This window comes from Herpailurus yagouaroundi, unplaced genomic scaffold, assembly GCF_014898765.1.
Source record: "Herpailurus yagouaroundi ecotype Mexico unplaced genomic scaffold, PumYag 191, whole genome shotgun sequence".
Lineage (NCBI taxonomy): Eukaryota > Metazoa > Chordata > Mammalia > Carnivora > Felidae > Herpailurus > Herpailurus yagouaroundi.
Genome location: NW_024412422.1, coordinates 14,275,183 through 14,286,226, shown reverse-complemented (window position 1 = coordinate 14,286,226; position 11,044 = coordinate 14,275,183). Strand labels below are relative to the sequence as shown.

General features: G+C 43.2%; 1 protein-coding gene across 4 annotated transcripts in view; it reads left to right on the top strand.

The window, feature by feature from the left end:
• Positions 1-11,044, top strand: part of RILPL2 (Rab interacting lysosomal protein like 2) — a 41,477-nt gene that overhangs the window by 11,906 nt on the left and 18,527 nt on the right. For 3 of the 4 annotated variants that reach the window (XM_040444027.1, XM_040444029.1, XM_040444026.1), the window contains one exon: positions 1,036-1,217. The gene's annotated coding sequence lies outside the window, so the exon portion shown is untranslated. Of the gene's footprint in view, positions 1-1,035; positions 1,218-10,851; positions 10,905-11,044 lie in introns of those variants that run through there. The other variant, XM_040444030.1, reaches the window with a different exon arrangement.

Here is an 11,044-nt window from a genome sequence, read left to right as displayed (position 1 = left end):
TCATGAGTTCAAGCCCCGTGTCGGGCTCTATGCTGACAGCCCAGAGCCTGGAACCTGCTTTTAATTCTGCATCTTCCTCTTTTTGTCCCTCCCCTGCTTGCATTCTCTCTCTCTCTCTCTCTCTCTCTCTCTCTCTCCTCTCTTAAAAATATTTAAAAAAAATTTTTAATAAATATTTATTTTAAGAGAGAGACAAGAGTATGAGCAGAGGAAGGAAGGACTTGGGCAAGGAAGGACTCCACTGTAATGAATTTCCCCCACCATAACTGATCAATGGGAAATGAAGCAGAGAAGGGGCCAGGGAAGAGTTGACAACCCTGACTCCATCTTGCAACAGCCACCATTTTATGGAGTTTTCCAGAGAGCAGCCACTTCCTGGAAGCATGATAAACGTCTTGGTGTTTAGACACCTGGAAAGTTCCACCTGTCTCACAATACTGAGCAAAAGCAGTCAGCCAGTCGCTGAGTGACCCATACCAACTGAAATTTCTCTCTCGCTGTAGTTTTAAGCCTTAAAAATAAAATAAGTCTTAAAAATACCACGTCTCCTTGTCCTCTTTGGACAGGAACACCAACTGATTTGGATTTGCAAATCCAAATTCTTCTGGGTTTGCAAACCTAAATAAAGATTTGTCCTTGCTCATAGGCTCACTCCTGAAATTTTTCTTTAACAACATGAAATTTTGTACATTTTCCCAACCCCTAAATTTAATAAATTCACTTTCGACACAAGCAAAATAGCTTTTTAAATTGAGCTTGGGGCCTTTGACTTTAGAATCATGTGGGAACTTGTTAAAATGCCATTTTCTGGGCCCCGCTGGGATCTGAGAGCTCAGAATCTCTGGAAATTTGCATCTTTTGCAAGTCCCCAAATGATTCTTGAAGCATACTAAAAGACTCCTGCCCGTTAGAGTCATGGTTAAGAAGCCCAGATTTAAAACTTGGGTGTAGGAGGGAAGAGAGAACGAGGTGGTCAATAAATATTTGTAGAACAGATGTATGCATTCTGATTATGGTATGTTTCTTTTTTCATAGGTGCTTATATTCCAGTAGATTACAACTTGATTGTGTTACACCTTGAAATTCTTCGATACAGTTGTGCTTAAATTTGATGGTGGGTGTCTGGTGGTTTTCTTAAGCCACTCATTTTCTGATTAATCCTTACAAGTGGATGATTTTTGCAACTGGTATCTTCAATGTAATCTTATCCTTAGAAGGTAAGTTTATCTCTAATTACTAAGAACGGTATTACTGTTATCTAGTCTTCATTAAATTTAAGTTTTTATGTATTTATTTTGAGAAGCAGAGAGTGTGTGAGCTGGGATGGGGCAAAGAGAGAGTGAGAGAGAGAATCCCAAGGAGTGAGAGAGGAACCCGACCTGGGGCTCGATCCCGTGAACCATGAGATCATGACCTGAGCTGAAATCAAGAGTTGGATGCTTAACTGACTGAGCCATCCTGAGTGCCCCTTTATTGAATCTTTATTAGGTAGGTGAACATAGTTTCTAAATATCTACAGCTTTCTTCATAGTATGTTTTCTAAAAATATATTATTAATAAACATGTATGGAGCACCTGGGTGACTCAGTCGGTTGAGCAACCAACTCTTGATTTCGGCTCAGGTCATGATCCCAAAGTTGGGATTGAGCCCCACATCGGGCTCTGCTCTGACAGGGTGGAGCCTGCTTGAGATGCTCTCTCTCCCTCTCTCTGCGCCTCCCCAACTTGTGTGTGCCCTCTCTTTCTCTCTTAAAAAAGTATTAATGGGGCACCTGGGTTGCTCAGTCGGTTAAGTGTCTGACTCTTGATTTCAGCTCATGTCTTGATCTCAGGATTGCAAGTTCAAGCCCCACATTGGGTTCCATGCTGGGCATGAAGCCTACTTAAAATTAAAAAAATAAAAATTAAAAAAAAGGAAGGAAATTCTGATCATTGCCATAACACGGATTAACCTAGGAGACATTGTGCTAAGTGAAGTAAGCTGGCCCAAAAGAACAAATATCGTATGATTCCATTTATTTACATGAGGGACCTAGAATAGTCAAGTTCACAGAGACAGAAAGTAGAATGTTGGGGGTGTAATGTTAGTGTTTCATGGATGCAGAGGTTCAGTTCAGGAGGATGAACAAGTTCTGGAGAAGGAGGGTGATGGTTCCACAGCATTGTGAATGCACCTAATGCCACTGCACTGCACACCTAAGAAGAGTTGAAATCGTAAATATGCATATGTGTTTACCACGTTAAGAAAAGTTTTGTTAAATATTCATGTGCACCTCAGTAGCAACCAGCACAACCTAGCACCCAGATCTTGTTTTCTGGTATCATCCTCTAATGAAAGTAACCAGTGCCAGGGCACCTGGGTGGCTCAGTCAGTTAAGCGTCCGATTTCAGCACAGGTCATGATCTCATGGTTCGTGAGTTTGAGTCCGCATGAGGCTCTCTGCTGTCAGCGCAGAGCTGGCTTCGGATCCTCTGTCCCCCTCTCTCTGTGCCCCTCCCCCGTTTGTACTCTCTCAAAAATAAACATAAAAAAAAAAAAAAAAAAAAGTGCTCCTTGGAGAAATGGCAGTTCTAGCACTGGGGCAAGAAATACACAAGGTGAGCTTGGAGCGACTTGTAGTGCCAGAAAGTAAGGAAGGGCTAAAAACAAAGCAAAACAAAAAACAATGATGATGATGTCACAGGGACACTGGAGCCACCTAAAGGCTCCCCAGTGGCCAAAGCAGATAAAGTAGTGTTCTCCCAGGTGCCCCAAATCTGAAGTTGTTCTTAAATTAAAAGTTTATAAAATGCATCTGTGTGGAGGGGCACCTGGGTGGCTCAGTCGGTTAAGCGTCCGACTTTGGCTCCGGAAATGATCTCACGGTTCATGAGTTCGAGCCCCACATCGGGCTCTGTGCTGACAGCTCAGAGCCTGGAGCTGCTTCGGATTCTGTGTCTCCCTCTCATTCTGCCCCTCCCCTGCTTGCACACTGTCTCTCTCTCTCAAAAATAATAAACATTAAAAAAATTAAAATACATATGCGTGTGTTTAGAAAGAAAAAAGAAGAAACCTACTACCATATTTAACAATGTGGTTGAATCTCTCAGATATGATGATGAGCAAAGAAACCGGACTCAAAGAGTACAGTCTACACATTTTAATTTATGGGAAATTCTAGGACAAGCAGCATTGACCTGTGACAATGATAAGGGTCAAAATAGAGCTTTCTTATGGGGGAAGTTATTACTGATTGGGATAGGGCATGAGGGAGTCTCCTGGAGTGCTGGGAATGTCTTATATCTTTATCTTGATGGTGGTTATAGAGTTACACGTTTATGAAAATCCATCAAGGTGTACAACAGAGATCTGTGCACCTTAACATAGAAGGTATAACATGTTTATACCTCGGTCAAATGTAAATATGTGCGTGGAAGTGTGTACATACGTGAACATCCAGGAGGCACCGTGGCTGCCAGCATGGTGGCCTCTGGTCCTTTGCGGCTGGCTGTATAAAGGTCAACTTAATTCATTCCAATTTTTAGAATTTAAAAACTCGGTTTCCCAGTCAGATCAGCTGCATTTCAAGTGCTCCATAGATGTGACAGCTAGTGGCTCGCATATCCGACAGTGTGGATACAGAACATTTCCATCACTGTAGAAAGTTCTGTCAGACCACACTGATCTAGAGCAGTGATGTTCCATAAAAAGAGGATGTCAGCCACATGTGTCATCTTAAGTTTTATAGTAACCACATTAAAAAAGTAAAAATAAACCAGCGAAGCTAATTTTAATCATTTATTCTAAATAGAATCAACCCAGCACATTCTAAACATCATTTTAACAGGTAATCAGTAGAAGTATCATTAGAGAGACAGCTTATATTCTCATTTTTGAATTCCAGTGTGCACTTATAATTTGGTTAGGACTAGCCACATTTCAAGCACTCGCGTGCTGGTGGCTACTAGATGAGTGCGGGTGTAGGTAGGTTACATCAAGCTGCCAGCATTAGCTGTTTCTGGGGTAATGGCGGGACTGCAGGGGGAGGATCTCTCACCTCTTATACCTACTCAAGGAACATTTACAATTTTTCACAGTGAGCATATATTTACACGTGTCTTGTGTTAGTTAGGTCCTCTGGTGAGCAAAGGGTCAGACCAACTTAGGAGCGCAAAGGGGGTTAGTGGAGATACACCTGTGAGTCACAGAGAAGGAGGAAGCAACGCTGGGCAGAGAAACTCGCCTTCAGACCAGGATGCAGATTTGACATGTTAGAAAGGAAAGGAAAGAAACAGGAACTGAGAGCCTCAGACTACAGCGTGCGCTTGACCACGGAGGAGGGGAGGACCCAGAGCAGGTTGCCCCTTAGAGCTGTCCCGTGGAGGACGCAAATGGCGTGGTCCTCGTCTCCCTGCTGTGCTCAGTCATCAGCTGAGAGCCCCTGGGAAGTGTGCCCTGGCAAGAATGCTGTGCGGAATCCAAAGGTGCTGAAGCTAGGGGCAGTCAGCGAACCACAACCCTCGCACTGACCGGCCAGTGCTTTCCTTTTTTTTTTTTTTTTTAATTGTTAATTGTGGTCAGAGGAAACATAAAATTTACCATTTAAATTCTGATTGCCATTTAATTTCTAAGCATACAGCCCCATAGTGTTAAGTGTATTTACATTGTTGTGCAACCAACCACCAGAACTTTTTTTTTTATCTTGCAAAATTAAAACTCTGTCTCCATTAAATAAAAACTCCCCCAGCCCAGCCCCCTGCTCCTGGTAACCACTGTTCTGCTTTCTGCCTCTATGGATTTCACTATTCCAGGCACCTCGTGTAAGCAGAACCGTAGAACGCTTGCCTTGTTTTTTTTTAACGTTTTATTTATTTTTAAGACAGAGAGAGACAGAGCATGAGTGGGGAGGAGGCAGAGAGAGAGGGAGACACAGAATCTGAAGCAGGCTCTGAGCTGTCAGAACAGAACCCGAGGCGGGGCTCGAACTCACGAACTGTGAGATCATGACCTGGGCCGAAGTCAGACGCTCAACCGACTGAGCCACCCGGGCGCCCTGAGCACTTGCCTTTTTATGATTGGCTTCTTTCGCTTAGCATCACGTTCTCAGATTCATGCATGTTGTAGCAACTGTCAGAAATTCATTCCGCCGTAGGGCTAGGCTACATTCTGCTTATCCATTCATCTGTGGATGAACATTTGGGTTGCTTCCACCTTTTGGCTAGAGTAAATAATGCTGCTATGAACATAGGTATACAAAGATCTCTTCCAGATCCTGCTTTCTTTCGGCTCTATGCCCGAAAGTGGAATTGTGGGATCATGTGGCTATTGTATTTTTTTTTTTAATGTTTTATTTATTTTTGAGACAGAGAGAAACAGAGTATGAGCAGGGGAGGGGCAGAGAGAGAGGGAGACACAGAATACGAAGCAGGCTCCAGGCCCCGAGCTGTCAGCACAGAGCTCGACGCGGGGCTCGAACCCACAAACCGCGAGATCATGACCTGAGCCAAAGCCGAACGCTTAACCGACTAAGCCACCCAGGCGCCCCAGTATTTTTAATTTTTTGAGCAACACCATACTGTTTTTCACATGAGCTGCACCGTTTTACATTCCTACCAGCAAAGCACGAGGGTTCCAATTGTCCGCATCCTCTGCAAGGCTTCTTAGTTTCTGGGTTTTGTTTTTGTTTGAAGAATCGCCATCCTAATGGCTGGGCCAGATATTCTCCCCTTGTGGCTTGACTGACATTTCTCCAATTAGCGATGTTGACTATCTTTTCACGTGCTTCTTGGCCTCTTGAAGGGTCATCTGAAAGGCATCTCTGTGACTGCCATGTCTAGCGACAGCCGACTCTTGAATAACATAGTTTTAAACTTGGCTGGTTCAGTCAGTGGAGCGGTGGAGCGTGTGACTCTTGGTCTCGGGGTTGTGAGTTCGAGCCCCACATTGTGTGTAGAGATTACTTAAAAAGAAAATCTTAAAAAAAAAACTATGCGGGTCCATGTGGGTTGTTCTGATAAGTACAATCCTATAAATATAATTTCCTTATGTTCTTCAATAACCTTTATTTTCTCTAGCTTACTTTATTGTGAGAATACAGTATATGATACGCATAACATACAAAATATGTGTTGATTGACTACATTATTGGCAAGGCTTCCAGCCAACAATAGGCTATTAGTAGTTAAGTTTTGGGAGAATCAAAAGTTATACGTGGATTTCTGACTGCGCGTGGGGTCGGAGCCCCTACCCCTCATGTTGTTCAAGGGTCAACAGGTTCAAGGGTGATTAGAAATTAATAACACAATATTCTACATAGCCAGCAGAAGACCTGGAGGGCAGCGTGGACCACCCTAGTTGACATTTGTGCACACGGATAGCATCTTACGCAGATCTGCCAGCACTGGGCCGGGATCATTCGTTTCTCTCAAAGACTATTTGAGGAACAGATTTTTACATTCCAGGGTGGATCAAGAGCTGGGCTGGAGAGTGGGGAGGAGAATTTGATTCCCTTCTGCCAAAATTTCCTTAAATGCTTCCCCACCCACTTGGCACCCTAAATAAACATTTCACCTAAGTTAAAAAAAAAAAAAAAGTATGCTCTTGTGCAAACAGATTAAAAACTAGTGCCCTGGGCACTGCCCTTCCTGCAACCAGATTCTTTTCTAAAGCCCTTCAACTCCTAGAGATGAAGTCACTGACCCGGGATTGCAGGCATTTAAGCCAAACTGGGAAGTCTCCAAAATCTTTGCTGTTTCCATGCATGATTTATGGGTAAGAAGACCTGGAAATAATTTAAAGAACGTGAAGAAAGCCATACTGATGTACCACCCAGGAAATAAATGGTGCCATAGGTATTCACAGGAGCGTAAGACTTAAGTCTACTTAACGTACCAAGATAGGACCACCAGATGTTTGCTAATGGAACTTAACTGCTGGTGGGCATTAGCCTGCAAACATTTTTGGTTTTTTTAAGTGTGACCCACCCACAACTTTTGTTTTCCATGTCACTTTTTCCTTTGTTTAACCATAAGGCATGACTTTACTCTAGGATCCCTTTTGCACTTTGGTTTCTACTCAAACACAGAGGGTGGAGTGGGGGTAGTGGGGGGCTAGTGCAGCTATATACACTTTTTTTTATGTTTATTTATTTTTAAGGAGAGGGAGAGACAGAGAGAGGGGGAGACACAGAATCCAAAGCGGACTCCAAACTCTGAGCTGTCAGGGCTCCAAGCTTTGAGCTGTCAGCACAGAGCCCTACACAGGGCTTGAACTCATGAACTGTGAGATCATGACCTAAGCTGCAGTCGAACGCTTAACCAACTGAGCCACCCAGGCACCCCTATATATACTGTCTTAAATCTCAGGGGAAGAGTGTTTCTTCAATTCTTTTTAAAACTTTGTACGGGGCACCTGGGTGGCTCAGTCGGTTGAGTGGCCGACTTCCGCTAAGGTCATGATCTTGAGGTCCGTGAGTTCGAGCCCCGCGTCGGGCTCTGTGCTGACAGCTCAGAGCCTGGAGCCTGTTTCAGATTCTGTGTCTCCCTCTCTCTCTGACCCTCCCCCGTTCATGCTCTGTCTCTCTCTGTCTCAAAAATAAATAAATGTTTAAAAAAATGTTTTTAAACTTTGTATAATGATATATCCTTGTGACTTTTTTTAAGTTTATTTATTTGAGAGACAGAAAGAGAGAGAACAGGGGAGAGGCAAAGAGAGAGAGAGAGAAAGAGAGAGAGAGACTCCTAAGCAGGCTCCATGCTGTCAGCACAGAGCCTGACGTGGGGCTCAAACTCACAAACTGTGAGCTCATGACCTGAGCCCAAGTTGAGTCAGAGGATTAACCGACTGAGCCACCCAGGCACCCCTGTGACTTTAAAAAACTTTGTTGTAAACATGTTCTACATGTGTTACTAATCCAACTTTCCATATCTCGTTCCCTAATAATTATATGAACTTGGGAAATTTCTTATGTTCCATATTTGAGTGGTAACTAGCTTATGATAATAGCTGACATCTACTGAGCACTTACTATGTGCCAGTCACTGTTCTAAAGCACTTCACAACAGTCTTATGTACTAGATTTTTTTAATGTTTGTTTATTTATTTATTTATGAAAGAGAGAGAGAGAGAGAGCACGCACGAGCATGGGAGGGACAGAGAGAGAGAGGGAGACACAGAATCCAAAGTAGGCTCCAGGCTGCCACCCAGACAGAGCCACCCAGGAGCCCCACAAACTAGATTTTATCCTTATCCCCATATTACAGATGGGAAAACTAAGCCCCAGAGTAGAGGCATGATTTACTTACCTAACATCACACAGCTTGCCAGTGGCAGATTCAAGTGTTCAATATCTGAATACTTGTGGTCTGGTCTAGAACCCACCCTTTTGAACACTGTGCTATCATTTATTGTTTTTCAAACTTGAGCATGCATTAGAATTATCTAGAGGGCTGTGGAAACACAGATTGCTAGGGCCTATTCCCCAAGTTTCTGATTCAGTGGTCAAGAATTTGCATTGCTGAGAAGTTTCCATGCACCCCATTGCTGGTGGTCTGGGGAGAACACTTTAAGAACCGCTGTTGTAACTCATAACTGTTTTCATAATTTCCCAGTGGAGAGAGAAGGATTGAGACTGTCGAATTCTATGAGGGATCTAAGAGTTGAGATCATTAACGCTTTATAATAATAGCCAATAATAGCCAACATCCATTGATGCTTATGATGTGCTAGACCCTGGACTAGGCACTTCTCATGCCTTATGTCATCAAACCTTCATGCCAGTCTTGGGGAATACTTTTATTTTTTCCAGTTTCCAGTGAAGACATGTGGATTTGGAGAGATTGGGGAACTTGATCAAACTTACGTACCAGCAAGTGGCAATTGTGAGGTTCAAGTCATACTGCTCAACTCCAGAGCCCAGTTGACCACGACACTATAGACTTTGCACATAGTAGGTGCTCTGTCTCTCTGGATTTGCCTCTTGACATTTCACACAAACGGAATCATACAATAGGAGGTCTTTTGTGACTGGCTTGACTTGGTGTAACTTCCCAGTAATGAGTTATGACATATGTGAAATGTTGTCTGTGAGAGAAGCTCATTTAGAGACTGTGCCAGAAGTTCTTAAGGGGGCTCGTCATGCAGGTACCTTCTGCCTAGCGCATACCAAAATTCCAGACTCCCAGGAGGAAGCCAGTGAACTATGCTGTTTGCATGAACAATTAAGGAACACTGAGCTACTCTTTTCAGATGGGGTGGTGGGAACCCTCCCCAAACACAAGTTCCCAGGTCCTAGCTAAGGCCAAGCTTGAAAGCAGGATTTTCCAATGAGAGCATTCCCGGGCCTGCTATGTTAACTGTTTTCGCACAAATTTCGATAGGGATTATGCTGATTCTGGAGATCAGTTGGAAATGTAAGATGGAGAATATTGCCATCTTAACCATCTTGTTATAATTTATAACACGTGATGTCTTTCATTTATTTACATCTTAATTCCTCAATGAGATTTTGTAGTTTTCAGTGTGCAGGTCGTCTTCTTCATTTGTTAAATTTATTTTTAAATATTTTATTCTTGGGGCGCCTGGGTGGCGCAGTCGGTTAAGCGTCCGACTTCAACCAGGTCACGATCTCGCGGTCCGTGAGTTCGAGCCCCGCGTCGGGCTCTGGGCTGATGGCTCAGAGCCTGGAGCCTGTTTCCGATTCTGTGTCTCCCTCTCTCTCTGCCCCTCCCCCGTTCATGCTCTGTCTCTCTCTGTCCCAAAAATAAATAAACGTTGAAAAAAAATTTTTTTAAATATTTTATTCTTTTTGATGCCACTGTTAAGTGGAATTGTTTTCTAAATTTTATTTTCAGATTATTCCTTGCAAGTATATAGAAATGCAATTGGTTTTTGTATATGGATCTTGTATCTTGGAACCTTGAGCTGTTTATTAGCTCTAATAGTTGTGTGTGTGTGTGTGTGTGTGTGTGTGTGTGTGTGTGTGTAATCTTTAGCCTGTTACTATGGTGGATGACATAGATTATCTTTTCTGAACCAGCCTTGCATCCGTGGAATAAACCCTGCTTAATCATGGTGTATAATAATTTTTATGTAGTGCTGAATTCTGTTTGCTAATATCATGCTGAATATTTTACATCTATTTTTACTTTACCCATGTTTTATCTAGATTTTTTTTGTTTTTTGTTTGTTTTTAAGTAGGCTCCAGGGATGCCTGGGTGGCTCAGTCGGTTAAGTGTCCAACTCTTGGTTTCAACTCAGGTCATGATCTCACAGTTCGGTTTGTGAGATCCAGTCCCTCATTGGGCTCTACGCTGACAGCATGGAGCCTACCTGGGATTCTCTCTTTCCTTTCTCTCTGCCCTTCCCCCACTCACACTCATGTGCTCGCTCTCTCTCTCTCTCTCTCTCTCTCTCTCTCTCTCTCAAAATAAATAAATAAACTAAAAAAAAGTAGGCTCCATGACCTGAGCCTAAATCAAGACAGCGACATTTAACCGACTGAGCCACCCAAGTGCCCCTAGGTTTTTTTATTATTGCACAGTAGGAGTTCTTTGTATAATCTGGATAATAACCCCTAATAACCCCTTATCGGATTTGACTTGCAGATATATTCACGCATTCTGTAGGCTGCTTTTACACTGTTAATTGTGGTCTTGGACACAAGTTTCACAAGTTTTATTTTCTTATTTTTATATATTTTTGGATGCACAAGATGTTTTTTTAATGTTTTTTTTTATTTATTTGGTTTTTATTTTTGAGAGAGAGGAAGAGAGAGCGAGCAGGGGAGGGGGGAAGAGAGAGGGAGACACAGAATCTGAAGCAGCTACAGGCTCTGAACTATTAGCCTGTCGTGGGGCTCAAACTCATGGACCGTGAGATCGTGACCGGAGCCGAAGTTGGAAGCTTAACTGACTGAGCCACCCAGGTGCCCCTGTTTTTTTTTCTTTTAACTTTCAAAGACAGAGTGTGAGCAGGGGAGGGGCAGAGAGAGAGGGGGAGACAGAGGATCAGAATTGGGCACGATGCGGGGCTCGAACCCACGAACCCTGAGATCGTGACCTGACC